Raw genomic sequence first — 25,023 nt, 5'->3', positions numbered from 1 at the left:
CCTGGATTTAAAGATGTAATCAACAAACTTGAGCCATGGTACACTGTTCTTAGCCAAGCCACCATCGCCGACAGAGTTGTGAAACTATATGAAACAACTAAAAACACCAGAAAAAAATGTTTAGTGGGAAACAGATTGCCCTGACCACAGATGGCTGCATGTCACTAGCCACACAGAGGCATATTTGTCAGTCACCGCACATTTATAATTCTCTAAACGGCCAAAGCTCAGAAAAGCCACACCACAGACAACGTTGCTGACTGCATCGCCAAAATATTCGGAGAGTACAATGTGAATCATGAGCCAGTGCTTTGCATCACCAGGGACAATGCGGTTGATTTTAAAACAGTCAAAATTAGCCCATTTAGCCTGTTCTAGGGTTAACGCCATCGAGAGGCTAGAACGGCTATTCTAGTTCTAGTGTTAACGCTATCGAGAGCCATGTCACGTGCATGGCACACACCATTGACCTGGCTGTGAAAAAATGGCTGGCAGTGCAAGCTATCGAAACTCCGGTCAGCGGACTAAAGGATACAGCACTGCATTTCAACAAATCAATTACCCGACAGCTAGCTCTTGGAATCTAAGCAGAACGTTCTTGGAGTGATACCTGCAAAGCTAATCAATGACTGCGCTACCCGATGGAACAGCACTCACGGCATGGTGTGTCGGGCAGCGGTCGTCGTTGGTAAGAAACTTGGTCATCTTGAGTTGAGTTCCAGCGAGTTCACACAATGTAGCAGGTGAGTCATGTAAACTAGAATAACCTGGTGATATTGGCCAATCAATAGGCTAAATAACTGCATTAGCAGGAGTGGGCATATGCATATGTAAATAAAGTTGTACAGTTAGCTATCCAGCCAGCTAGCCATAAACGTATCACAATTTTATGTTTTTTTTATAGGTGTCCACTGACGCGTTATCAACCGACCGATATAAAGGATATAGAGGAGGAAGGGTAAAGACACGATTACATAGCATGTAAATGAAAAATTCCAATCAATGTTTTTTTAAGAAAAAAAAAAATTGAGGCCAGAAATGGGAATCTGTTAAGCATAGTATTTTATCTAATAGTGCACTAATTATTATTAAAGATCAGAGTTGTTTTTTTTGCATGGGAGTAAAAAAAATGAAGCAAGAAGTGTGTGGTTGGAAAGGTAAAGAGAGGGAAATGAAGATGATAAAAGAAAAGGGAAAGATTGAAGAAGAAGAAGTAGACAGAAAAGCATGAAGCCTCTCTGATTGCCCGTTTTGGCGTGCATCACATCTTAAGAAGGTAGAGCCTTCTGAAGAAGAACATCATTGAGCTGTGCAGGAGGGTATCTTTGCATACAGTACCACACCATGTGACACAATCATAGTTACAGATCTATGGACTGCACATCACAACTGACACGGAAAGTTTATGAGCCAAAGTTTACACATGCTAGCACCATGGGCAACTTTGGCAACAACCCGGTTGAATTTATGTTCCTGTCCATTGATGCGTGCATAAAACTGCTGCCAAGTCAGTATTGTAACATATATGATGGCAGCACATCTGTGGAAACAAAACTGCTTGGTTTTGTTGAATTGAAAGGAGCAACAGCAGAGGAAATTGCAGCTGAAGTCCCGGTGATCATCAAAATGTTTGTCTTTTGTTGAGTTTGTTGGCCAAGAGGACCATGACATTTTAGGACAAAGCAATTTAGTCCTTGGTTTGCTGGCTGAGCTTGCTCCCTGAAAATGTACGTGCCATTGAAATATTTTCTTTCTGAAGACAAATGCCCTGTTGTCCTGCGAACAATGTTCGACGAGCCACTGACTGAACTCTGGCTGGCCTTTTTTTATGGAAACCTGATCATATTCAGTGACACAATCGAGATGCCTGAAGGTCAGGACCGCTGTGCTGCAATTCCAGGGCTTTCAAGTTTTGAAGGCAAGAGTGACATCCCCCCCCCATCAGAGGGTCGCCGGAATGGGGGTGTTTCATTAATAATATTATTATAGTGTTGTTGTTTTTATTAATAATTGTTCAGATTTGCAGAAGTAAATATTTGACACATGGCACTGACAATTCAACCGAATACAAAGTATTTATTCAATTTCTGTGTGTGTGTGTGTGTGTGTGAGTGTGAGAGAGAGTGAGTGAGTGAGTGAGAACTGTTGGCTAAGTTACAGACACTCATGAAAAACTGATGCTAATTATCTGGGAAACATTCTCTAACAGCACTCTAGTTGTCATTGTTTGTGTCAAACAAGTTGTGAATTTGTTGTAACATTAAAACAGGAGATGATTTACTCTGTGCTCAAAGTGATGCTCGGAGCTCCAGTGGTTTCCTCTGTGGGTGACTTTCCGGAAGATGTTATAGCAGAATCACGTTAACAATTGCAGGATGTGCTTTTCTTCATTTGTTGTTGCGTTAAATCTTACCCAGATACAATAGTGCTATTTTGTTATTGGCTATTGTGTAGCCCCTTTCTTTTTTTTTTTTGCTGATAAGTGGCAGGCTCGACTAAGAACTCCAGGGGAGACACGCTTGATTCCTGCCGGTTCCACAGTGAGAGCGGCACAGCCAGAGAAATTTTGGGTGCTGCGGCATATTAAATATACTATAAATAGTTTTTCCGCATGAGAAATACAATGTGTGGCGGGAGTGTGTGACAAAAGACCAAAATGAGTGACTGTCACGCTCAATGCGTGTCACTTCAGAGCCCTGCAATTCTGAGAAATATTGAGGCAAAATTGACTGCAAGACGCGATGACAAGGGTTGCTGGAGTTCTGAAAGGGGCGCTTCAAGAATGGAAAACATCTGAATCACCTCTTAGTCAGAGATGGAGCACGGTGGCTGATTACATCAACGACTGTAACTGCACAAATAGAAGTGCATCAAAATCCAAATGGCTTGACCGCAGTAAGTAAGTAAGCCTCTGGCTTTACAGTAGGGCTGCAACTAACGATTATTTTAATAATCGATTAATCTGTAGATTATTTTTTCGATAAATCGATGAATCGGATAAAAAAAACAAAAGCATTAATTTACATCAACTCAATACATACATACTTGTTGTTTTAGTTAATAGTTGTGTAAAGGTAAGTAACCCAAATAGCAGATACAGACAAGACACAGAGACAGACAGACAGACAGACACGCAGAGACACGCAGACACACACACACACACACATTAAATTATTACCATCATTGTAGTAAATGCAAGTTACGTTCATTTATACACCACACACTAATATATTTGTCAACAATAACTGATATGGGACAAAGCACATAATATATATATGACAGACTGAAAATTAATGGGCCAAAAAAGGCGAGTGAATAAAACCGTGACTTGCAAACTATACCACCCCTGCTTTACTACTGTTATTAACGAGCTAACGCTAGCTTGTCATGCTAGTCAGCTGGATAACGAGTAAACGGCAGCACCAGAAGAGCTATTGGAGGGACGTTGCGTTCCTCACTTCAGAACGGAACAGAAGTAGGATAGTGTAGTGACTTCACCCTGCTGTTGAACTCTCTTCCTCCTCATCAAGGACTCCAACATGTTTACGTTTTAGGTGCTGACTCATCACCGTGGTGCGCCCGTGCCATGCCGTGTCGCTTTTTCTTATCTTGCAATTAACACGTTTTTGATTTCTTTAGTGTGAAATGCTCCCACACCTTGGATGACTTAGGTCGTACTGATTTCTCTGCCTCTGCCGTGTGTTTCAGAACAACGTTACGGGTCTCTCCGGTCTCTCTCCGTATTTCCTCTACCCCCGCTCTTCTTTTTCTTTTCTTTCGCTCCGCGCTGCTCCTCTCTGCGCTCAACTCAAATATTTTTATCTCCGCGACTGAGTGGCGTAATAGTTGCGCGACACAACGAATCGATAATGAAATTCGTTGCCAACTTTTTTAGTAATCGAATTTTATCGATTTTATCGATTCGTTGTTGCAGCCCTACTTTACAGTACATCTACCATACGTCTACGGCAACTGCTTTCACAAGTTCATCTGGACCTCCCACACCTGTGTCACTCTGCCATCGTTTTTCACATGAAGCCTAACGTTAGCTATGACAACTGATATTAGCTAATGCTATTTCAGCCGATCTCTGCCAGACAGTTGTGAAAAAACAACGGCAGAAAGAAACATTAATTTTTAAAATACTGTGTTGCTGTTTGGGAGTTCCAGGTGAACTCATGGAAGACATTATGCTAGCTGCAGTGATGCCAGAGGCTTCGGAGTGGGCGGTTGGTCCAGAAGAGTGACATTCTCTCCTTGCCGTGGATTTACACCAGATGTGTAACAGCTGCGGAACGGCGGCAGAGTCATTAGGTTTCCATGAAAGTCAATGTGTGTATTTCCACTGGCTGCATAACGGCGTTCCGACTGCGTCCCAGCTCTGGCGGTCCGCAGCCCTCCGCAGCAGATACGCAGAGCTTCTATTTTGGACGGACGCCAGAGAGCTCCGCAGCAATTCAGCACACGGCAGATAGTGCGGGACAGTAAGTCGAGCACAGAAACAAAATAAATATCCGGTTAATTTTCAAAATAAAATACACCGTGCTCACGGTGGATGATATTTCCCTGCACTACACCTTGAAAGCACAGCACAGAGTCGTTTCCCCTCTACTCCTCTGGATGGAAACTCACAGTTTTGGGTTTTGTGGTTCTATTCTACCTGAATTTGCGAGAACTTGTGGGTCCTCGTGACTACAGCTGTCAGTCATGGCCGCAGCCGTGCCGCAACAAATCCGACCCCTTTCATATAGGAGGATATGATAGTGGAGTATTGTGTGCCCACTGTCACTTAACCTGGCGACCCTGCCCAGATGATCCGTCCTGCTGCCCAGACAGATGTCCGCTCCTCCGAGGCTTGTCATAACCATCGAGAACTTGTGGGTCCTCGTGACTACAGCTGTCAATCATGGCCGCAGCCGTGCCGCAACAAATCCGGACCTGGTGGGTATTGACGGACGCCGGAGCACGCAGCAGACACCCAGCGGAGCCGGTCCGCAGCCGTTACGCATCTGGTGGAAATGAGGAGTTAGATTCCTTAAACTGGGAAAAAAACAAAAAAAACAAAAAACTTACTTTCGCTGTTCTAGCTATATAAATACCCTCCATCAAACTATGGATGATGTTGCAGGCACTATGTATTCATTCAGTTTCTACAGTTTATATTTGGGAGCTGTTCAGTTTTGTTTAGATGCTGAGCATATATCACTATTGAGTATTATTGCATTCACATTTCACAGGGATTCATCCTGACTCACAGAGCTGAGCTATATTATAATTTGTTTATATGTCTTCCCTGCTCCCAAAATCTGTAAACTTATGTGGATGACCAAATATCGTAAACATTTTAAACCAAGCCTACATCCCATAGCCATCATTGCCACACCAAAAAATGAGACATGTTAGCAACTTCCACCAATTTTGCTCACACTCTGCATATGGAGAGTAACTTTCCTCGTCAATCTGACACATACGTTGGCCAGGCAGACGAGGATCAGAGTGGTAATGACTGTTGACGTTAATTCACACCTTACTCTCAGCAGCCGTGGGCAGTGAAGAAACTAAGCGTGCTCTAAGAGGAGCCACGAGGAGGAGGACAGCCACTCCCCCTGCCGCATAAGATGATGCAGAGAGAGTGTAGGTGCAAGAGAGTAAGGTACTTCATGACAGACAAAGCTTTTTCTTAAGTGATCTCATTACACAACTCACACAGCACCTTCCTCCGCACATGTACGGTTGATATGGAGCCTACACAAACTCTGTCGTGTTAATAGGCAACGGTGATTTATTTAGCTGGGAAGCAAATACTCTTTCCAGATCACTTCAAATGGAAGGCTCCAATGATGTTGTGCATGTGTGAAGCAAAGTCCCACTGATATTTTCATGATACCAAATCAATGTAGTGAGGCTGTTGGCTTTTTGTTGACTACTTTCATTCGTGCAAACGGTAACATCACACGCCATTCATTTGTGTGTTATTTTGAATACCCTCAAGGCTTGCTAAGTGACAAAGATGGCTAGCCACGTGGGTAAACCAATTTCCGCAGAAGATTGAGTACATTTACGGCATGAGCTTATGGGAGACACTTGAGATAATTAAAAAAGCATCTCAAAGCCAATTGAACACAGACTGCTGCAATCATGTGTGAGACACACACACACACACACAAACACACACACAAACAAATCCAAAGAAACGTACAAGGCCACACACTTTAAGAGTATGCAGAAGTGTGCACACCCACGCTGTGCCCAATTGCAAATGAGTCATGCATCAGTATAAAAGGAAGATCAGTGTCAACCCCAGCACTGTTTCCTCCTATCCATTTCTCGTTTTGTCTCCTGTGACATTTTCTCAGACAACCCAGGAACACACATCCAACCCACCCACATTCGAGCTTGAGTGTGTAAGTGATTTACGGCAAAGCAAAAGTGCAATTAAAGTAATAAAGTGTGACAGTTTCAAAGAAATAAAATGTCTGTTATGCCTCTTTTAAATGAAAGAATGCCTCTTTTAAATGAAAGAATGAAACCGGTATTGTCCCTAGGGGAATTTGCTTTGCGCAAAGAGTCTAAAGAATGCCATTTGAGCCATCATCAGACACGTAGCACTGGGGAGTTATTTCCAAATCTTTAATTTCCTAATGAGGCCAGATAAGAAGAAAACAAAGTCGGTAAACATAAAAGTGGATGACGACTGTGAAGACACATTTTTGTGCAGTGTCTGTTTGAGAATAAAGATCTGCCATCCACCCTTATTCACCCAGGCCGAAAATGAAGCTTTATAAAATAATTATTTGGGTGTTACTTGTGCCTCCGCTCTTCTTTTCAGTCCTTCTAACATAGAGACAGTGATATGTCCCCTGCCTTTCCACAAGTGATGCTGGCAAGTCTGAAGGGGCTGACACAAACCAGAATGTATCATCCGTCAGAGAAAGCGTTATTAAAAAAGTCTCACCAATGGTGCAGCGGATATTTATTGTAAAAGTTTGGAAATCAAACAAGAATTTGATTTCTCCTCACTTTTCATGGAAGGACATGAAACTAGCTATCAGTCACACTTCCATTTTTCAAAGGAGGTTTAAACCTTTTGTGGACATATTTATGGAAACAGTTTCTAAGCTTCAATCTCTGGGTGGGTTCCCATGGCAGTGGTTGACTGACATCTGAGAGTGTTGCTAGGAAACGCATATTACGTGGTGCGTTGTAATGTTTGGAGCACAATAGCCCTGTATATTCTACTAATGTTAAAACAAGATGGGTTTTTTTTCTCCTCAGATAGTCTTATTTATGTACTGCAATACTGTAATGTAGTGATTGAAGACGTGTCCCTTTAATACAATAAACATTTAGAAGGACCATTGTGCTGTGAAGTTTGTATTTTAATCAGAAAGTGGAAACTAGTGGGCTAGGCTTAGCTTGCAACAACCCTGGTTCTGCTTTAACTGTGCCTGATGTTGGCTGACCAAAATTTTGGACCGACGGCCTGTCCTGAGCAGTTGATCGGTTCTCGCTTCCCCCTGTACACTGCACAGCAAACAGCGCCAAATAAAGTGAAATTTGGTTAGACTCTAAAATGAGTCGTGAGGCTCAAATATTAGGTCATAGCTCAAATTGTACAGTGTATGCCCAGCTTTACCAACGGCCTCCATACAAAAATTGCAGAATCATGTAGCGTTGAGCGCCACAATCACAGATGGGGCTAAAGCAACGGCTAACAACATCAGTACCAAGCTGGTAGATTACTGTGTGGCTCTTGTAAGTGATATCACCAACATTTTTTAGTGTCCACCCACTAGGATGTTGTACCAATCGTCATGAACGTCGGAACCAAAAGTTCTCTGGAGAAGACTAATATAGGGCACTGTCACAGCAGAAAAATAATAGTAAAACTTAAATTTTGGTCTTCAAAGTTTTTACAAAATAAGTATACTTCATAAGAAACACTGCAGATTTACAGTATATACTAAATTCTTTGCAAAAATGTATTTAAATTTCAGTTTGAAAAAAAGGCAATAAATTCAAAGGCAATAGCTCCAATGTTCGTGTGACCAGCAGCTCTTTAATTGCACAGTTACACAGTTGATGAATGCATCTGGTGTGTTATTTGCAGACTGTCGAGGCCAGCCTAATAGAAAATATACTGTCAAAACCATCCTCTGTGCCCATATGCCAAGTTGTGTAAGTGTGTCACATAGCACAGATGCCAGCTACCGGGCACTGACCCCAGTGGCCTCCTCCTGGGTATGCTGTCAATTCCGGAAAAAAAGCTGGAACTGGATGTCGGAGGAAAGTCACAGCAGAGGAGTACATAACGGAAAGAAAGGGGAATAGGAAGTGACCAAAATGAGAGAAAAAGGTATCCTAGCCAGGCAGGGAGATATGGTTTTTGTGAATCATAGAAAGATATAAAAGGCAAAACAGTGGGGGAGAGAAGTCTGGATATACAGACACTATCTTCAGAAGAATCCATGGCAACCTTCCCACTTTGGCCTTTTGAAGAGCTCTTGAAACCGAAATGCAACAGATTGTCTATATAGGAATAGCATATGACACAAGCATACAGTTATGTTTTTGACTTTCTGCGTGTGAAATTCATCAGCACCCTCCGAGCCTCCCTCATAAGGACGATGACGAGGATCATTGTCATCGTCCTTATGAGGGAGGCTCGGAGGGTGCTCATAAGTTTATGAATAGACCTCCGGTACACCTATAGCTACTGAAAAACAACCATTGAACAAGACATTCAATAAGGGAATCTACCCTCTGATACTTTTATCAGACATTCATGAAAACTGGAGAAATGTTTAAAAATACAATTGATCGATGACATGTTATATCATCTTGGCATTTTAAGAGTCGGATGTGTACCTGTGGGGGTCCCCATAAACATAGTGTACTGTATATCCTTGACGTTCCACTTCAGACATTGCTCCGGTGCCGCAGGAAATTCTGCCGGATGTATGTATTTTCGCCGATTTCCGTTTCCTTCCGCTTTCTTTGTGTTGGCGTTCTAAACTCCGGTGGATTTATGAGGACTATGGTTAACTGCTGCTCAGATCTCTGCAGGGTAAATCCAGACAGCTAGCTAGACTATCTGTCCAATCGGAGTTTTCTCTCACACAGCTCTTCACCGTGCAAAGCATTCCCACTGTATTTGTATTTGTATCCCTCCTCTTAAAGTCTGTTCGTGTTGTTTTGTATTGTGATTGTACCGTATTGTGTTGTATTTTACTGTACATAGGCATAATATACAGGGGGGATAGGGGGGGTTACACCCCATAATCAAAACTTGCCAGTGCAACCGCAACCTACACCAAAAACCTATTATAATTTCCTTTACATAAATAAAGACATTTGCAACATAACTTGTTGCAGAAAATTCACCATAATGCAGAAAATGAAGTGTTTTATATGCTCAAAATTGAAATTTTGTTCAAAAGTGGAGATCTCAACCCCGCCTTTTTGATTGTGTGCCCCGCCCTGATGTGTTTCACCTGGTTATCATCCCTCACCTGCTTCTCGTTACACCCCTCATTGCCTTATGTGTATTTAGTTGGTGTGCTCCCTTTGTTTAGTCTCAGTTCCTTGTCTCTCCCATTGAGTGTCATTGTGTCTTCCTAGAGATTTTTTTGTTTTCCAAGTGTTTAGTTTTCCCGGTGTGTTGGATTTAGTTTTTGGTCTTTGACTGCTGGTTGCAGGATATCTACTGCCTGCCTACCTCTGGACACGTTCTGCTGTAAGCTGTTTTTCATAATAAATCTCTAAGATAATTCTGCTGCCAAGTCTGTCATTTCCAAGTATGCTACAGCCACAAATTATATTATCTTCAGGTTCATGCTGTCATGTAGAATATTAAGAAATGGGAACAAGAGAGCAATGTGTCGGCATCACCATCTCCTTTGTTGACTGGACATTACTCACTAGGTTTGCAGCTGTGCAAGGTGGTTGATTTCGGGCCTCAGCACAAGCATCAGAGGTTAAACTTCATCATGGGTATGTTCCACTGCAGCCTCATAATTTACAAAATAAATCCCAGAGAAATGTCAGGCAGCACTTTACTTGATGATAGTTTTATTATTGCAGTGCACTCTCTGTGTTTGCTGGAGCTAAGAGCCAATCCATTTCTAATTTGGCCACTTCAGCAAGGCCATTCAGGGAATGACACTAAATAAAATCAATATTGATTTCGCCATAGACGTTTTGACATTTCATTTAAGGGAAGCCAGCTGCTTTACATCAATTTACCCTGGAGAAAAGTCAACAATAGTCCAGTCTTACTGCCTTCACATTGCTGAACAGTGTACCTTAAGTATAGGCATGGTTCTAGCTACTAGGAAGTGGCAAAGCAAAATGCAACGGAATTTGCTAAATATTTAGTTCTAGAAGCTTGGTGACATTTTGACTACTTGTGCTAGTTGATGAACTAGTATGGCTTGCGAGCTATCTGCTAAAACTGCAGAAAGCTAGGACATGCTAATGCTACTGTCGTTGGTGAACTTTGGTCTGTATTCCTGTACTGTGTTTACCCTTCGTGGCATTTTGTACTCAGGATTTTACATTGTTAAAATACTTTAAATTGAAGAGGGGAAAAAAAAAAAAGCCCTGAGCTGGCAAACCGGATAACTACTTAAGCTTACGCAGTTGACTAAGGTACAATAAGTTCAGTTTATGCAAAATATGTATAGCTGTCTGCAAACATTCCTCTTCTGCGGAGCAATTTGTACTTCTGGATGGTGCAAAACCGCTGACAAACTGAGCTACCTCTCCATTTTGAAATGTTCTCTACATTTCATCTACTGTATCTCCATTTTCTCCTCTTTTCACTTCACTTCATTTGGTGCTCTTCGTCAATTCTCTTTGTAGTAAAGACGGCTTGCTATTGGTCAACGGTGCAAATTTGTCGATTCAAAGTTTACAAGATACAATTTGTGAATTAGTGATTCATTTTTTGTTTATTATTAAATTGATTTTATACACAAATTTTTTTTTTTTTTATTGCTGGTTTGAGCAGGCCTCTTTAGTAAAGTCACTATTGCAGAATTAAGTAACACAATGGTGAGCCTGTGACCCACTGATGAAAGAATTGCAAAATGTATGTATTTTCAATATTACGACCGGGGTGGAGTGTCTGTGGTGAAATTCCTGTAAAAAAACAAAAATGCTGTATTAAGTTACTGCTAATTAACAGAGTATTTCCTACTGCTGCAGCTTCACATTAAAAGCATTTATCTGGTGAAACACAAGGTTGGCTTTAGTTATGAAGTAGTCCCCAGAAATGCAACGTGTTCTCAGTGAGCTTGACACTTCATCAAAAATGTGTCTACTAAACAATGTTCTTTTTTTTATTTTTTTTTATTTTTTCAAATCTTGCAGGGAAAAATGGAAAAAAGAGCAGCCACAGTGACCTGTTAGGTGAAGAGCAGCAGGCGACTGGCTGCACACCTCCAAACTCTCGGCAGTAACCAACTTTCACTGATCGCAGACGTATGCCTTGTGCAGCATAAAATCAGATCACGGTTGCTCACAGAATGATGGAAAAAGACCACTTATTGCCTGACCTCTTTATTAAAACTTAGTTTTGCTGCCCTTTGTATTCTCTGACCTGTAGTACTAGAACGCATTAGCTGTTACAACTTGGGGCACGGTCAATACTAAAACGGTGTGCACCGTTTGGCTATGGTTTCTGGGAAGAACGTGTTCTCCCAACGGTGTGAAATGGCGCGCAACAAGCTTTGAGGTATGTCTTCTCTTGTTTGGGTGGGTGCGAGAGAGAACCCACCCACCAATCAGCAGCGACGTGTAGGTTAACTTGTGGCAATAAAAAAGAAGTGTCCTAGAAGTGTCGCCAAATCAACCAGGACTAAAATCTTTAGGATTGCTATTTTAATGAAAAAACAAATACTTAACAGACTTTAAGCCTTAAATGCACATTCCTATAAATCACTCACACTTACATTGCACATAATAGGATTTTAAATTTTAGAAATGCACAACAGAAGAAAGCGGAATCACAAAATGTGTGGGTGAGACCGGGGGCCTGTTTTACAAAACCAAGATAAGGGATTAAGCCAGGATTTCCCAGTTATCCTGGATGAATTAAGCCTTGATTCGGTTTCACGAAAGCGGAGGCACATAAATCACCATGGAGATTTATTCTGTGCAGCTAGCCTGCTCCCGACCACGCTAACAGCCAGGATTTATTTAATCCTGGAGCCTTTTCTGATCACCCAGCTGTGGTTTTACCCTATTGTCATTATCAGCCTGGATTAAAATACAACAGGTGCATACTGCTGTTCATTTATGTACTGTTATTATTTAAAGTTGTGACCATTACTAGTTATATTGCTGTATGAAGACTGCTGTTCATATTGTTAGAAGTTTAATATTATGGCAGTAGTTGCGATAATTAGAAAAGGCTGATAAAATTTCAAATGTTTTAAATGAAGTCTGTTACTAAGGGCAATACATACAATGCTGCACATTTTTATAGTTGATCGATGCACCTTGAATTATTTTAGTTGATTCATTTATTTATTTATTTTTTTATTCTTTAACAATGAGGATCATGTTTTGTTCCACTTCCATGTAAATTGTATTTGGCATTCTTAGCACACAATTTATGTTGTCCAATAAACTGGGACTATAATTTGGGAGGATTGTACAATTTTAAGAACATTCTAATTGTAGAATCCTCCCAAATGATAGTCTTAGTTCACTGGACCAGTAACTATCTAGTGATATAGGCTACTGTACATTCATGTAACAACAGGGAGAGGACACCTCAATGGTTTTTGACCTCATATTTGGGGGGAAATAACTGATGAATATCACTCTTTTCCAGTCATGTTTACAGTGTGCATGGAATTTATCACTTAATTATCTTCATGGTTTCTAGATTTTAGAGTCCAATTTCTTCAGTGTCTTTATTTTCTATGTGTAGCAGTATGAGTTGAACTCCTAACTACCTGGCGCTCTTTTGACCAATCACTGGCTAAGGGCCCGGTATAAAAGCAGCTAGTTGTCCTCCTTCCGCCCTCTCTTGCTCGTTGGTGACGGAAGCCCTCTACACTTCCGGGTCGCTCGCTCCGTGAGGTGTTTTGCTGTGCTACAGATCTTCGGTTGGCGGGCCATCCTTCACCATACCGGTTGAACGCCGTAAATGAAAAGCGAGTAACACTGATAGCTGCTGCGGTTTGCATGCTCAGAGCTGCCTCCCTCTGGGTCTACTAAAACGCTGCTTGAACGGAATGCTGAAGCCGCCGGAGATCCCTGTTAGCTGTAACACTTCAACTACTGGCTGCTGTTTTGCCTAAGAAAGCTTTTGCCGAGGCTGCTGTCTGTTGAGATTGCTGTTTTGCCTAAGGAGGCTTTTGCCGAGGCTGCTGTCTGTTGAGATTGCTGTTTTGCATAAGGAGGCTTTTGCCGAGACTGCCGCTGCTGCTATTTAAAAATCCTGAGTATTGTTGCACGCCTGTGTTGCCTTCATGGCTACTGGGCCAATGTATGAGCCACCTGCTTTTATCTAAATGAATGTAGTTGAGGGGTTTGGCTCCTTATATTAATTTGGTTGATTTAGTTGTTTCTTTCTTTTCTTTTTATTTTGTTTTCAATTTAATTAAAAATTGTACTTATATTTTGTTTAGTTTTCTTTAGTTAATTTTTTTTATTTAAATATTGATTTTTCTTGGTTATGTTGTGTTAATTATAAGTGTTCTGTTTCTTGTTTTGGTACGGCTTTCTGGAACCACTAGTGGTTCTGGCCATTACATTGTATTTATATTGTGTTTGATTCTTTTTTAATTTGTTTCCTTATCTGTTATTGATTTTTGATATTTCTTTTGTGAGTGAAACCCTTTAATTTTGTGTGTGTTTCCCATTTCTCTTCCCATTTTTTAGTTGACTGAGAGCCGAAGGTGGTGGTGTTGGTGTCCGGGTGGTGGTATCTCCTTCCCGGTGTGCTGTGTTTCCCCGTTTTGATTTGCTGTGTTCACTGTTTTTTTTTGTGTCATGGGTGACTTTCCCTGGGATCCCCCTTACCCCCTCGTACCCCCTTCTCCGCCACTGGTAAGCCTCAGCCTAATTATTTTTCCCCCTTTTTGTTTGGTGTGAATGTGTTTTAAATTGATTGCTTTCTAAACTTTATTGATTTTTACTGAAATAAAATTGTATTTTTGTAAGTTGAACCTCGTCTTTGGCGCTTTTGTATACTGACCTGTGTGACCTTAAATATGATAATCTAGCAATTGGAAGTAAAATCATTCATTAGTAAGTGATATCATTCTCTGGGTGAAATTCCCAGGGTGGCGTTGTCGGTGTTTGGTTTCGTCAGCTCTCGTGCCGCCACATATGTCCATATACAGGCCAGCTGACAGTCTTGCCTGGACCCGGGACGAGATAAGCTTAGATGGGCCCCCTGGCGCCCAGATCTCTCCTTTTTCCTTGCTCTTCCTCTCCCCTGCTCTTCCTCTCCTGTTCCTCTCCTCTCCTGTTCATCTCCTGTACCTCTCCCCTGCTCTTCCTCTCCTGGTCCTCTCCTCTCCTGTTCATCTCCTGTACCTCTCCTCTGCTCTTCCTCTCCTGGTCCTCTCCTCTCTTCCTCTCCTGCTCCTCTCCTATGCTCTTCCTCTCCTCTGATCTTCCTCTAATCTGATCTTCCTCTCCTCTCCTCACATCTCTCACTGAAATTAATGTGATCAGTCTCTGATCCATCCTGCTCAGACTCTCCGACAGGGCAGCGGGCCCCTCCCACATCTCTCTCTCTCTCTCTCTCTCTCTCTCTCTCTCTCTCTCTCTCTCTCTCTCTCTCGCCCGGTAGCCCGAGCTGTGCCCGTTCCTCCCGAGCTGCGCCGCGCATCGCACCTCCCGCCCCCTCTCTCTGTCACCTGACAGCAGCTGGATCTCTCTCCTCTCTGTCTCATCCTCTCTGACGGAGCTACCAAACTCAACTCTTTCTGTAAAAGAGAACGTGTTGTCTCAGGCTTTTATACAAGCTAATGGACGTTAACATGAGAGCTGGCCTGTTAGCTTACGTTACATGGCTCGTAAACGTTGGCTGCGCTGTTTCTTACCTTGCTCTACGTTGACAGTTCCAGCTTCACCGTCACCACCTTTTTTTAAAAATATTTGTTTAGAAAATCTCTAAGGCCTCTGTTTTTCTTCTCCTCTTTCCTTCCTTTTCTGAGCAACGGACTTGTGCTGACCGGACATTTTGAGCATACTGAACTTCAAATCTACTGAAAACAACATCAACTTTTGATAAGTGGCCAAACCATTTTTGTGTTGGGGGGGGGGGTTCTTGACCACTATTTCAAGGACAATTAGGAAGAAAACAAATAAAAAGCTTTTATGTAACTCAAATATTACATATTTTTTTCCACAAATAGGCCTATTTAAAAAAATGTTTTTCAATTATTCCATAATTTAATGAGGGTCCAGTTCTGGGCCCCCAGTTCTGGGCCCCCCCCCCCTACTGTGGGCCCGGGACAACAGACCCGTTTGTCCCCCCCTATCGGCGGGCGTGTCCATATATACAGGGAGCAAGGCCTATAATATGTAGAGAAGGAAACTCGGCATCTATAAAAAATTTAAAAATGAAACGCGAGAAAAAAGCGTGGCAGATAATAGCGGACAGACTGAATAATAGTCTAAAAATATACATTTATGAACTACTGCTCTTAACTGAAAGCATTCAATGAGTCACTGTCATTTGCAAAAACGAACAGTTGTACACTTTGCATTAAAAGCGAGCAGTGGAAGTTAATATGACTTAGGAAACTTATATTTTAGCCCATGAGAGAGAGGGAGGAACAGAGTGAAAGATATTTACGCATCATATTCTAGCATTGTAGAAAATTGATCTTCATGGTAAATTTCCTGAGTAACATTATCTTCTGCTTACTTTTAAGGCAAAGAGTACAACTGTTAATTTGTGCAAATGATGAGTAGCCTAATCCTTGAATGGAATGATTATGACGGTTTCAGTTCAGAGCAGTGGTCAGTTAATGTATATATTTAGGCTACAATTACGCATTCAGTCGGTCCGTGATCGTCTGCTACGCTTTCTCTCACTGTTTCATTACAGCGGCCGTGTTTATTTTCTTTTTATTCAAATGTGTTTCACGTCGTCATACTCCCACAAGAAGCTGCTGCTCACTCTGTATAACGTATGTACAATGCGTATTCTCCATGTTGGCATCAGTAAATCTGTGATCGACCTCGCGGTCTTTTGAGGAAAGCCGCGGACGCGATTCTATCTGAATTACTTCAGCCTGGCTCGACCTAGTCGCTCCTCCTCAGCCTGGCTCGGCCTTCGTGAAACGCACCAAGCCAGGATGCACAGATTAGACTAGGTCAAGCCTGGCTTTATCGGTTATCCTGGATTTATAAATTCTGCTTTTGTGAAACAGGCCCCTGGTAGTATTTTTGAATGACCGTGCTTCCCTCCCTCATGTCCCCCTGAGAGGGGAGATCTCTGTATTGTGGATCTGGAAAAAAAGCCTCAGATGACGCAAAATGACGATTTTTGCGTCATCTGAGGCTTTTTTGCCCAGAGGCAAAAGACTACAGCCAGTATTAGCATAGACAGTATATACAGCCTACAACAATTTGTGATTAACACCTTGGTAAAATCACAGCAACAACTAGTGGTATCCCCCACCCCGAGATACAATTTGAAATCAAAATGTAATAGGCAAACACACTTTTCTTCATGCAGGTTTTGTTATGAAGTATTAAAGTTTGGACCGATAACATTAAGTGTAACGATGGCGCGAGAGTTAAACGGCCATATTTCCAGACTTTGACATTTGATGATATATGCACAGTTTTAAAGACAGATATTTAGTTATTTACACTGTGTTCTGCAGTTATATGCTAGGGTATTTGATGCTCGCCTGTATTCCATGCAGTCGGGCCATCTCCTCCTCCTGCGCTCCGTGGCGGACAATGTGACGGCTAGACACCGCTGATTAAATATGAATCATTTTATTTTAGACACTCAAAGCACTTTAGGGGGGGGGCTGCTCTCTAACACCACTAATGTGTAGCACCCACCTGGGTGATGCACGGCAGCCATACAACACCTTACGACGCCAGACGCCAGAACGCTCGCCACACATCAGCTAGTTAGGGAGGGGGAGGAACATATTTTTAGTGGTGGGGGAAACTGGAGAACCTGGAGAAAACCCACCTTTAATCACTTATCACTCAGAACAGTTATCACTCAGTACAATCTTCATGATATGGTGTGAAGAAATGTGCCTGAGGCATTAATACTTAAACATATTAAGAGTAGCCTAATCGTTATTCCCACATGTACTTTCTGCAGTCTGACTTCAGTTCACCACCTCACCATCTGCGTCGCCAATTCCTATTTTGTGTCCAAAATGTGCGTACGCATGGGTCAGAGTTTGCGTGGAGGACCGCACATTCTCCCGTCAAGTTAGTTTTTTATAAATCACAACCTTTTGCGTGGGAAGTGGCGTACGCACATTTTCAGCCCCGTTTTGTGCATACGCCACGTTTATAAATGAGACCCCAGGGCATGATGGGAAATGCCTGGTTCAGAATCGACTCAACATGATGATGGTTATATAAACTTTCTAGTTTTTGAACTGGAGGGATTTTAATTGCTATTTCAATCAGGAGAGACGTTGCAAAAACTTTAGAAGTTGGAGATATTCTTTGAGTTGTGATTTTGTTAAAAATAAAACGATATATCTATGAGAAATGTGTTAAAGAATCACTTTATCCATTGATGTGAGTTAACTATAGATTTAAAACGTGTTTTTTGTTCGTTAAAAGGTCTCTTAAGACATGTCATTTTTACGTTTTGGTGGTTTCTCACGTCCATGGGAATGGACAGAAGAAACAAGTATTTAATATTGCTGATGACATGCGTGCACTGAGGGTAGAAATGCACCTTTTTACAATATTGTGTAGGTTTGGATCATAACTGGGTTCTTTGAAAAAGAAACGACAACTAACTTTTTTTTCCTTTTTTTTTTTCTGGTTTACTTTTGAGTCAACGTTTTTACTTTTTACTCCACTCCTTACGAAGGCCTCCTAATTAGCACTTCTTATCTTGAACTTGTTTTCGTGAAGTGATGTTAATGAAAGCCTTCACTGGTGGAAAAATATTGGATTTGCCTGTGCAAAGCTTTGCAGCTGCAGATAATTACATAAAGTTCCCATCTGCTTTTAGCTGCATTTTTATAATTTGCACGGTCCTTCTAAGAGCTTAGCAGCAAACAAAAGCTGTTTTTCCTGTTACCAAGCAGGGCTGCAGCAGTGCGGCACAGAATGACAGACTGAAGTCGATCCAGGAATCATTCAGTGATAGCTTTCTTTAGACTTCCTCACAGTGGAGAATCAGCCAGTACATTGCTGCTGACTCTTTGATGGACTTCTCATGATAGATTTATCGACCCAGTGGGGCAACATAGGCTATTAGTTTCACCTTACACTCAATGCAATCAGTGCAAGTGCAGTAACAACAGCCTCAGAAACATAGACAGATTATGAGACAACAAGCCCCTGGGCAGGCACAGGCATGTAACAAGACACCCCCAAAGAAAATCTGTCTACATAGAAACAAGAGACCCAAACTTAAAGTGACTATATGTAACTTTTTAATGTTTCTGAAGCACTGTCATTTTCCAAAAAATGATCATTAATGACCTGTAACAACAAACAAAACTAACCGTGAATAGAACCCTATTTTTATAGTTTTTAGTAAGTCATCTGCCCGGGTTCGATCTATCCCACAAAGTCACAGAATGATTTACGGCAGGTAGACGGCGCTACAGTGCACACATTCTGACGGGTCACAGATTTCGGCAAAACTCTGGAAAAGCCAGTGTTGGCGTATCCAGCCAGGTAAAAGGTAGCAGGAGATGTCTTTTATGTAGGCCTAACTGTATTTTAGTGTTATTTTAGAAGTTATCTGTTGTAGTTATGGCTGATACTGGGAGAGGGCCATCACAGAAAAGAAGGAAATTAAAGGAAGAACTAAAAGCTAAAAGGGAAAAGACGACGGGCGATAACGTGAGTCACTCTGTCTGGCTTTCAACAGATGGAGACAATTACGTGATTGTAAATGATTCAAAACCCCAAATTGGCCCTCAGGTATGCAATATGTCTATTCATAAAATAACTTTGGATTGCGCGATGTGGTTGTACGTCAGAAGCCAACGTTTAATTACGCCCTTCCGTTTAGCACGGACATTTTATTCCCTTTACTCCGTGTTTGTGTCGGCCTACTATTTTCTTTTCCCTTGTCCCCCTGTACTTGTGTAAAGTATCAGTGCGTTTCATGAAATGCGCTATAATAATCTAAGTTATTACGTTGGTTGCTACAATAATCTCTTAAGGCTTTGGCTTGTGACAGTGATACCCGGTTTATCTCACGATACATCCAATGTTACCGTATGCAACACTTGAAATGCAAAGATGCATCCGTAATGTATTCTCTTATTGTAAATGAATGATTTTTCTGCCTGAACCAAACATTCATCCCGACTATATGACCTCTTTGTAATGCTAACTGAGTAATACAGTGGGCAACACAGCACCGTAAAGAAAAGACCTTTTTATGACAGCAGGTGTGGTAAAAACACTACCGATTTATCCAAAGGGGCCGCTAGAATCAACACAAACTGAAAGTTACATTAGCCACTTTTAAGAGTCTCAACAACCTCTACTTTAGTCATTTTGCATCACACTGTGGTCATTTTGTGGTTGTTTTGTGTCTCTTTTTAGTCAGTTAGCATCTCTGTAATTTGCATCTATTTCTAGTCTCTTAGCATCTTTTTTGTGGATGGCTTGCATTCATTTTTAGTCATTCGGCATCTTTTGATGGTGGGTTTGCAGTTTGGCACCTATTTTAGTCGTTTTGCATGTCTTTGTGATTGTTTTGCATCTATTTTAAGTCCTTGCACATTTGTGGTGTTAATGCATCTACTTGTAGTCATTTTGCGTCTCTTTGTGGTCATTTTGTGGGTATTTGCATCTCTTTGTAGTCAATTTGCATCTCTGTGATGGTTTTGCATCTCCTTCTAGTTGTTTTGCATCTATTTGTATTTTTTTTATTTTTTATTTTTTTTTTTATTTTGGGGGGGGGGAATCTATTTTAAGACTGCATCTTTTTGTGGTGGTTTCGCATCTATTTCTATTCCTTTTGCATCATTTTGTTTTGTCTTGTAGTCATTTTGTGTATCATTTACCATCTCTTTGAGATCGTTTTGTGTGTTTATTTTGCTACATTTTGTGAGTCAGGACCCCTGACAATTTGGGCACTTGTGTATATTAGTTGAAGGTCCATTGCACATAATGTTATGGTTTCCCTGTATGTACTTGTATAGAGCTGTTTGGCCATCTGTGCTGCGTTGGTGTGTTGTCCCACCCAGGGACGAAAAGCCATCAAGTGTAAGCAGTGATAAGGTGTGTGTGTGTGTGTGTGTGTGTGTGTGTGTGTGTGTGTGTGTGTGTGTGTGTGTGTGTGTGTGTGTGTGTGTGTGTGTGTGTGTGTGTGTGTGTGTGTGTGTGTGTGTGTGTGTGTGTGTGTGTGTGTGTGTGTGTGTGTGATAGCTGCTCGTACATAGTATGGTCAGCCATTTATTAGCTTTTACTTCACACACACAAAAACCAGAGAGACCGATTTGAGATAAAGAACCAGATAGAGGATCCCATTTGCCCTCCTGTCAGTCATCACTGATTCATCTGAGAGGGGAACAAATGCTCTCTTCTCGCTTGTAATTCAAAAGAAGATTAAGGAGAATAGACCTGCATAAAATCACCCGAGAGCTAGTAGGAAATCCTGAAGATTATAAAGATACCAGACATTGACAACAAATAGAGAAGAAAGATGCACGGGGCGGTCTGTTACCAATTATGCTCTTTTGGATTTGTTATAATGAATCGAAAATGGCAGCTAACAGTGTGCCGGTGTTGAACATGTTTGAACACATTTCTCATTAAACAGAAAAGAAGAAAAATAAATAAAAGCGAACTGTGCACTCAAAAGCAAAATTGGTTCATTCATTTGAAATGAGAGGTCTTATTTTGCGGCCACAAAGGGTACAGAGAGGGAGGCACAGATCCCCCACCATCACCGGCCTTTTCACAGAAGGCATTTTGATATTGCCCAGGTGCAAGAAAAGCTCAGGTGTGAATAATGTAATTGGCAGAACATGGCTGAATTGCATTCAGCTGCTTCAGTGTAAGGGATATGGTATTCACTTGTGCATGCTGGGGTCATACTCATTACTTACTTGGAAATTGGATTCGACAGAGCCATTGTTAATGTTCTTTTCCTGCCTTAACAAGTCAAGATGTCTTCTGTAGTGTAAAAATAAAAATAAAAATAAAGATTATTGAATGTATTATTGGGAGTTTCTGAGGTTAAGAAGAACCTCTGAGACTCTCTACGAGGCCTGTTTTTTGTTTTTGTTTTTTTAAATGACTTTTTTTAATTTACTTTTTGATATAAGGCAGTGATTCCCAATCAGGGGTACTTGCATCCCAGGGGGTAATTCTGCTGTTGCCATGGGCTACTTGAAAGGATCGTGGAGCTGCTTAGCTAATATCATTTGTTTCAATTATAATTTGATTAAAAAATAAAACACCTGCACACAGCAGTTTAAACAGGAAGCAGAAAGTACTCGCTAAAGCAGATCAAATGGCTAAAATAAATGGATAAACAGTACAAGAATACAGTCGAAGGTATCTCTGTTTTTGCATGTGTGCTCTTGATTTCATTTGTAACTGTATGCATGTGATCCTGTACTTTTAATGCAATGTTGATGTGGTATGTACATGGGTATGGTGTGACAATTTGCAGTATTTAAATGAGGGCGTATCAGAATCAGAGATACTGTTCTGTCATTTAAATGATCAATCACCCAGTTCACAGAAGATTTGTGCTGTGTCATCACAGCTGGGCTCACACCCTCAACATAGTGTGTGGATACGTTGTTGTCTTTTAAGTACTGACCGTGGCCATTTAACACCGGGAAACGGCTACGTTCAAATCATCATCCATATTTGAGTTTGTTTTGTAGTCGATGTAACCCATGGGTAGGTTGGCTTCATCATTGAGAGTTAACTGGTGATGTCATTTTAATCCAGTGGTTCTCAACCTTTTTTGTGCCAGCGCCCCCCTATCCATTATCCAGGTCCCTAACGCCCCCCATCAAATATTATGTAGGCTAATTGCCCTGGATATTAATGATTACGCCCTAATATAGGCCTATTATTGTCGTTACTATTGTTATTAAAAATAATCAATAAATCAAATCATTGAATGACAAACAACACATGTATTAGTTTCCCAGGTATCAAAAAAGCCATGTGAATAGAAATATTTACAGTTTTTTTTTTTTAAATGCAACCATTTGACATTCAAATTAAATAACAGCAGCCAATCAGAACTACTAGATATGTAACATTCAAACTATAATTAGGTATTATCAAAAGGCCTGCTGCATGGTGTGAACCTCAGCACCTTTATAAGATGACTATAACACACACACACACACACACACACACACACACACACACACACACAGAAACAAGGTTTTCATTTTGGTGATGACAAACGACTTGAAGAACGACACCTACTGCCGAATGGAAATAAGTTTACAACCTTTGAAAGTTAGTGAGAGCCCTTTGTTGATGCTTAGAAGAGTATAAGTTAGAAGAGTCTAGGTTAGAAGAGTCTAGGATTGAAGAGTCTAGGATTGAAGAGTCTAGGATTGAAGAGTCTAGGATTGAAGAGTCTAGGTTTGAAGAGTCTAGGTTTGAAGAGTCTAGGTTTGAAAGTCTAGGTTTGCTATCGCCTGTCTTGCGAGTAAATAGCAGAAAAAAACGTTTGGAGAAGCGCAACCCCACATCGCGCTGCGTTTTGAGGAGGTGGAGTCCCGTACAGTAAACAGTGACACTCTATCGCTTCAACAAGAAAGTTTTAAAACAGCAAACACAAGCCCTGAATTGCCCGGGAGTTTGGGGGACAGCTAAATGTTTGCCAAACAACAAAGCACAGTCGATATCTCTCGCTCGTAAAAAAAAAAAAATCTCTCGCTCGTCTCTTTTCTCTTTTTCTTCGTGAAATTAAGCTGCCTTCAGGTACAGTAGGAAACGTTGGGTTCTATAAAAGATCTGACGAAAAACTGTTACTGTGAAATATAAAGTCTACTTGTGCTACATTGGGGGGATTAAAGAATACATCAGGACGTCGCACCACCCTGCGGCGATTGGCGCTTTTTCTGAACGCAGCTTCACGCTGAAATACGGAGCTCATTTAAGACGATGCTCTGACTTCCCGTTTCCATGAAGGCAGCACGGAGCTGCGCCGAACAATGATCCACCGTCTCGTCCAGTTGCAGTGCCGTGAACTGGCAGGTTTTTAATGTTGCAGAAAACTGTTTTTTGCAAGTAGTTTGAAGTGTAAACATGTATTGTTATTGTGAATCTTTGGTTTAAACTAGCTTTCAAACAAACGCCCCCAAGGGCACCTCAACGCCCCCTTTCCAAAATATTGCTTCTAACGCCCCCATCATCTTCTGAACGCCCTCTGGGGTGGTAACCCCCCCGTTGAGAAACACTGTTTTAATCCGATGTGTCTTCCTATTTTGGGTACTGATTTAACCCAACGATTTAACTGTTGGCTAGGTGTCCTGTAATGAACACCTGTCAATTAAAAGCATTTCATAACTATTTTGAACATAACATTACAGTCTAAATCCAGGGCTTAGCATCAATTCAAACTTTTTTTTTTTTTTTTTTGCAGTCAAACAGTCACATCAAAGACAAGAAATCGAGCAGAATAAACATTGCATTCATCCAACATGTCTGTAGCAGCAGGTCAACCAATGGGTAACCCAGGCAAGAGCAGCTGAGCACATACAGGTTGCCAAATGTAAGCATATACAAATTTAAATGCATATCATATACGTATCACCAATGATTTCCCAAATTGATTACATTCCGATTCAATTTCAATTAGGTTAGGGAAATTTCAGTTACAATACAAATTGTGTTTTTTCAATTTGTCTTTTTTTTTTAAATAATGCGTCAGGTTTATGTTTACATTTACCAATTGACCAAAGGCATATATAAAAAGATTGATTTCGGCATTTTATTAATCAACATCAGATCACTCAAACAAAGCTTGATTTTGGTTGGAGAATCAAATTTTTTTTTTTTTTTAACCCGGCCCTACCTAAAGCCAAGTCTCATTTTCAGTCAGCTGTGTGAGATTAGGGCTTCAAATTCTAATTATCAGAATTTTAACCCTGTTTCCTGCTGACCTTCCACAGCTTCCCACATCATGGCCAACTAAGAACCTTAGGGGGCTTTCCTTGCACCTAATTATGTTTCTTTCTGTCCTCCAGCCTGTGACCTGGAATTAAAATTAAGGACCACCGACATTAAGGATATTCCACACCCTTAAGTGGGTCATGGAGGAGACGAGGAGAGAGGAGAGAAGCATCCTATGTAAGTTTTTTTTTTTTTTTTTTAAGTGAAAGCCAACACCCCTGTGATCTGAATCTCTTTACTGATTGGTCAGCTGATCTGATTAAGTAAAAGGCCAGGCAATATTGCAGTTCTGTAGATTAGGAGAGATGAATAACGAATAAGAAAGAAGGGAGAAAAAAGCCTTGACAAAATTGTAGTGTTTTTATGATGTATTAACATTACTGAATGATGAATACATCATAAAAACACTCTACAATTTTGTCAAGGCTTTTTTCTCCCTAATTTCCTTTCTGTTCAAAGTGCATATTTGCTCATTCAGGGAAAAAAATGGTATTCAAATATTTGCCCTACTATAGGTTCCTTTTCAGCCCGAGCATTAAAAAGGACAAAGTAACTGCACCTGCAGCCTTTCACAAACACATTGCAGATTTTATTCAGAGCATTTTTGCTAATGTTATTGCTTGTTGATACTGGTATTTTATGTTCCTGCTCAAAACACATTTACATCCTTTAATGTTCAAAAGCACTTTATTTTTCTCATACTGTCCA

The 25,023-nt window shown here is 41.0% G+C and overlaps 1 long non-coding RNA gene across 1 annotated transcript; it reads left to right on the top strand.

The window, feature by feature from the left end:
• The first annotated feature begins 9,531 nt into the window (after window positions 1-9,531).
• Window positions 9,532-11,769, top strand: LOC120551048. Its single transcript, XR_005637816.1, has 3 exons — window positions 9,532-9,736; window positions 9,925-9,993; window positions 11,374-11,769. It is a non-coding gene; the product is annotated as an uncharacterized LOC120551048 (long non-coding RNA).
• Window positions 11,770-25,023: the final 13,254 nt, after the last annotated feature.

The sequence above is a fragment of the Perca fluviatilis genome, chromosome 21 (assembly GCF_010015445.1).
Source record: "Perca fluviatilis chromosome 21, GENO_Pfluv_1.0, whole genome shotgun sequence".
Classification (NCBI taxonomy): Eukaryota; Metazoa; Chordata; class Actinopteri; order Perciformes; family Percidae; genus Perca; species Perca fluviatilis.
This window is presented reverse-complemented; position numbering and strand designations above follow the sequence as displayed.